The sequence below is a fragment of the Suncus etruscus genome, chromosome 2, assembly GCF_024139225.1.
Source record: "Suncus etruscus isolate mSunEtr1 chromosome 2, mSunEtr1.pri.cur, whole genome shotgun sequence".
Lineage (NCBI taxonomy): Eukaryota > Metazoa > Chordata > Mammalia > Eulipotyphla > Soricidae > Suncus > Suncus etruscus.
The window spans coordinates 36672276-36678479 of NC_064849.1; positions in this window are offsets into that span (position 1 = coordinate 36672276).

Below are 6204 nucleotides of genomic sequence, written 5' to 3' on the forward strand. Positions count from 1 at the left end.
ATTTTGTATCATGAGGATGAATTTAATTTCCTCATGCAGTTTCCATTTTATTTTTAATTTTTAAAACCACGGGCCACATACGTAGTCTTCTGGGAGTCATGTGATGGGATAGTTCTATGAATAATTTTATAATATTGCCTCACACTTTTTAGTAAAAAGAGGATTGATCTGGCGAGGAGCAGGAACAAATGGGAAGAAATAGGGTCCTTTTTGGGTTGCAGAGTAAAACAGCAAGGTCTGGAACTTGTTACTGCTTGGAGTACTGAAGAGGACAGAATGGAGGGATGGGTTGTCAGATGCACTTCTTTGCCATCTAATTTTATGACTATGCTTTGCAAGTAGATACAGTTAGCTTGGGAACAAACTCTTCTAGGTTCAAGGTCAGTTTTTCAAGTTGCCAGAGAAGTCTGAGAAAGTTTTTGAGTTGTCACATAGAGCTGTCTGAGAAAGTTATGCTTCACAGCTTTTTAGGGAGCTGATTACATAGTCAAGTTAAAGTCGTGGTGCTGATCAAAGAGGCTTCTAGAAGAGACTTAAGTCCCTGTGACTGATTTTATACCACCTATCCAAAGCAGTGCTTCCCTTCCGAGGCAAATTTTTTCTAGAACATATTGTTGCATTGTGTATAAAGCACACATCCATCAATATCTATGGACTGTGAGAAGTATGCATAAAGTGATATTTGAAAGTCACATACTTTTATCCAGAGCTCGAGGTGCACATTTGCTCACACATACATACATGCAAACATGTCAAAATAGTGCTAATATTTATAATAATACTTTGCAATTCTACATGGCCTTTCATCTGTAGATCTCAGGGTACTTTGTAAGTATTCATTAATTCTTCCAACACTCCTCTGAGGGAGGTAAATATTATTATCCTCCTCTTTATGGATGAAGCAATTGAAGCAGATAAGTGATTTGCCTGAGGCTTGCTGGAGAGTGTAGGTGGGGACAGAGATTAAGAGCTCAGAGTTCCTAGAGATGTCCATTAGGGAAAAAGTGCAACAGGCAAAACAGAGGGTTAGTTATGGCACACAATAAACTGGGTTGGTGGAAAGCATCTTTTTCCTGTGAAATCTAGTCCCATAGTAGTAACACCTACTACTTATTAAAGATCTTTTGTGTCTACATTTTTGTGAAGGGCTGTATGTAAATTAGCTCCTATCGTTGTACTGAAACTAAAATAATCCCTGTGGCACAGAAAAGGGACTGAAGTTAATCAAAGTAAATTATCTTGTCCAGGATCATATAACTAATAAGCGGCTGTGTTGGAATTCAAACCTAGATCTGTTTGCCTCACAAGACCATGTACTTTTCCCCAGCACAAATCTCAGGCTCATTTGAAAATTGTAGCCAGAGTCCTTCCTACCCTGCCTTTTTACTGTTAGAACCTATGTATATCCTAGCTGCCTATTTCTATGCTTTTGTCTAAGTTTCGAGAGCAGTGTTTATAGCACATCTTATCTGGACACAATTCTGAGCACTGGAAAGGAAACTCTTTAAGGTAAAAAGAGGGAAAGCTTTAATTATTTTTCCTTTTTATGATTTATGGTGAGTATATTAGTTTGATATCTTTTGAATAAAACAAGGAAATAGCCACGATGATACTCTGAATCTCCCTTGGTCAGATATGTTTCCAATGGCAGTGTTAGCAGTGTCCAAATAAGCCATTTTACAAATGGAAGGAGGAGGAACTAAATGGACTACTCAAAGTTACAGTGCTCTTAGTTCAGTTGGGCCCTGAGACTTCCATAACTCATCTTGCAATCAGAATGGCCACATGTAACTGAGTGGCCAAGCAGTTTCTGGAGTGACAGAGATTTCTAGAAAAACTTTAAAGCAAGGAGAATTGCCAGTGTGGGAAGAGGCTTAGGAAATTGTGCACCTTGAGACACACCTCAGAATTCCCACCTGCCATGAGCAGGAAGTGGTGAATCCGGTCCACCTCTGCACCAGTCGTACCTGGACAAGATCCAGGCCACCACTGCCTGGTTGAAGCAAAGGTTGTGTTGAAGAGACTTCCAAGATTCGTGCAGCCAGATAGATTCTGCACTCTGGAATTAGACATGCAAGAAGTTGCTTTTGTAGTTTGATTCAGTTTGAAACATGATAAAGAAAAATCAAGTTTAGTCATAACACATTTGAAATGATATTTTTCTTGGAGAAATGAAAAGTATCTTACAAAAATCACTTACTGTGCAAAATCTGAATTTAGAGAATCTTTTGGTTTTAATTCTTTTATAATTAGTTTATTGTGATCCTTACATCCCTTCCTAGCTATTATTCTCTCTCAGACAATCTAAATCCAGATTCTATAATGCTATATTTTATTTAGTTACTTCTTTATTTCTTTCTTTTTGTTTGGGAGTCATACTTGGCAGTACTCAGAGATTACCCCTGACTCTATGCGCAGGGATTATCCTGAATGTGCTCAGGGTTTATGCAGTGCTGAAGATCAAATTTTGGTCAGCTGTGTGCAGGCAGGCATCCTACCCACTGTACTATTATTTCTGACTCCAAAGTAAGACTTTAAAGAAATATTTGTAAATAAGTTCTTTTGTTAAATTCAAAAATTCTGTGCTTATAGTGTGTGCCTGAGAACATATACCATGAAAGAATATTCTTTTGTTGACAATAGTATAAACACTCTTCCCAATTTACCAGAAAATAAATATTTCCCGGGATGTAGGTCCATTAGTGCTAAAACCCAGAAAGTTTCTCATAAACTAAAATGAGTTGGTTATTTTTGTTCATGAGTATGTTCAACTGGGGGAAAAAAATCCAACCCCAGTTTAGGTACCAAGCTGTATGAAATGCATCAAATATTTTCAGACACTTCCTCCAAAGCTTATACCCAGTCAGTATCTACCCTACGTTGTAAATTATCACCCATACAATTAAGTAGCTGTAGACAATGGAAAGCCTTTAGCAAGAAATCAGGAATTAAGTTTCATCTAGCTTAAAAGGATTCTGATGGTGGCTTGTTTTTTATTTTTTAATTGTTTTTATGAATGAGATCAACAGAAAAAAATCAATATATTTACCAGAATCTATTCTGTAGAGCCATATAAACACTTTTGAAAAGTGTTAAGTGGAAGATAGGCCTGGTAATGAGACTGTAATGGTCAAGTGCTGGTCAGCAGTGCCTCCACCTGCTTTGAATGAATGCAGAGAGCTCTGGGAAGCCCAGGATGCAGTGGAGAGCAGCCAGACAAGGCGATGTGCTTCCATCCCTGTGCTTAACCAGATAATCATTAAAGAGCAGAAACCTCTTCTTGTAATCCTCTCCTATAGGACAGCAGGGAGTGTTAGCATATTTGGACTGCTTCACATTCCTTCTTGCCTACTTTTGAGAACATACTACATTTTAAAACTTGTTGGTTTCTTTCATGTTTTATTTGACCCTATGTAATTGCATTCCTGAAGGAATAACAGGCTCCCCTAGTGATTTACACCCTGTATTAAATGTCAGTTTTGAAGAGACACAGTTAACAGTTTGGTTTAACCTCTTGCCTTCCCTCTGTCTATTAGTGCAGAACTGAATTTGAGCTCCAGCTCTCAGGACTTTGAGGGAAGGATAAAAAGAGGGGGGAAAAATGAGCCTAAGCAATACCATTGTTGAAGGGAACTTCTGGGTCTTTACCTTTTCTCCCTTGTGCCACCAGTCATCAGGACAGAGTACAGAAACATCCCTCTGCTAATGGTGATTTGTACTGTTTACTGGGTCTCCCACAGTGAATCAGAACCACAGTCTGGACTAGCTGGGAATCTGTCTGACTTGCACCTCATTGTGCCTGCCTGGTGATGCTGACAGAACCACCACGGTTCTGCTACAACCACCTAATACCCAGTAAATAACGGGTTTGATGAAACTGTGGGAAAAGAAATATGTCTGAGTAATTATCATACTTCACTAGACTTTGTTTTATTTTATTTACATACTTAAATGCTTTGATATTATTATTATGGGTTAAAATATTTCATTTGCCCTTGTGCAATCATTTGAATGTATTTAACAACTGTTTAATCATATGTTGGAGTTAATTATTGGAAGAACCCCTTAGATAAATTTGAATGCAGTGGCATGTTTCCTTACCTTATATCTGTGTGTGCATGCATATATATATGTTTAAAAATATAGAATATTAAAAAATAAAATAAAATCTAGAATTATATTTAATCTAAAATGTAATTCTAAATATATCCTATGGTATAACCTGAGAGGTAACGAAAACAATAATTAGTGACTTCAAAAGCTTATTTAAAATGTATGAGACAGAAGAAATTTTAGGTTAAAAACAGTGATGTGTGCAAAGCACCAGCTAAATGGCTTCACTTTTCTGCTCCTTTCATTTCACCTCCAGCTTTTCCCCCAAATCACATACTATTGGGTTTGATTGGAATGGACTTGAACTTTATCCTATAAAGAAAAAATAAAGTAGAAAATTGGGGCATAAGGACAGTTCCACTCAGTTGTCTGCAATATGAAGAGTAGCCTACTGGCATCAGCACCTTAGACCTCAATCCCACGTTCTCACTTTCAGGCCACTTGTAAACCATCAGCTAAGCCATTTAACCTGGTACTCTCTATTTGTGAAGAGCTAAATTCAGATTTCTTTATGAAATCAGAAGAGAAAGTTTGTTGGACTGCATAAATTTATCTCAATCTTACTTCATAAGCTATTTTATGGTGTTCATAAAAGAACCATACAATCAAGGGAAAATGAATAAGACAATGTCAGATAAAAGATATGTGCTAACAATAGACTAAAACACAATCATCCAGCATCACTATTACTACAACTAATAGTTACTATAAAAAATAGTATATTTGAAGCATTTGAGTGCTGTGTGCCATTACTATTTGAAATAATTGAGATTGGAGAGTTGCTCATTGCATCCCATTCAGTGGGATTATATTTTCTAGTTTTGATGTTCTGCAGAAATAGGCTTTATCACCTAGAAGTTAAAGAGAAGTTCATATTTCATTTATAAATATATGTATTTGTACGTATATATTTACATTTATATTTTATATATACCCCCGTAGCATTTATATATGCTTATGTTATCATGTTCCTTAGCATATTCTTAGTATATTTTCATTTTTTATTCTTATAGTCATAATTCCAAATCATGATTGCAACATTGGTACAACAATAATAATAAAAAGCCTGTATGCCAAATGTATTATAAGATTCACATTATATGGGACCAGAGTGATAGGGCAGTGGTAGTAGGATGTTTGCCTGGCACGCGGACCTTGGTTCGATCCCCTGGCATCCCATATGATTCCCTGAGCCAGGAGCGATTTCTTTCTGAGTGCAAAGCCAGGAGTAACCCCTGAGCATCACAGGGTGTGGCCCAAAAAGAAAAAAAAAAAAGACTCACTTTATGATGCTCTAGAAAGAGCCTGTAATAATGTTTTAACTAAAATTATTTAATAATTGTCCTTTTATTTGAATCACATTACCATATTAAAAGATCAGAATAGGGACTTTAGAGATAGTACAGTGTGTAAGATGTTTATCCCCCAGTTGACTAGGTTTGATTTCTAAATCCCTGAGCACTGTTATGAATGAACCCTGAGCACACAGAGCCAAGAGTCATCCCTGAGCACTGCTAAATGTGACCCCCAAAACAAAGACCATGATTAAATGATAGTCTTCTGTTTTTGATACACACTGTCAAAATATTTTCATCAAAACTATATTCATTAGGGGCTGGAGAGATAGCACAGCTGTGTTTGCCTTGCAAGCAGCCAATCCAGGACCTAAGGTGGTTGGTTCGAGTCCCAGCGTCCCATATGGTCCCTGCCAGGAGCTATTTCTGAGCGCTGCCACTGGGTGTGGCCCAAAAACAAAAAAAAACCAAAAAAAAAAATAACCCAAAAACTATATTCATTGATAAAAAACTTATATCATGAAGAAATTCTATTAAAAACCATGTCATAAATGTGTGGCTGTTTGAAAAATTTGAAAGGGGAGACCTATATAAAGCACCAGAAATCCCAAACTTTCCTTTGTAATCCTCTGGACTAAAACACTACATTTAGATTCTCATCGTACATCCAGCTGCCAAGTTTCACCCTCAAGTGACTGACATTGTAAACTTTGGTAACATTCAGAACAGGGTTAAACTCTTATTATATCTTCCACCTAGCCATTTGGGGACAGGTTTCCTTACTTTATGTAGCCTA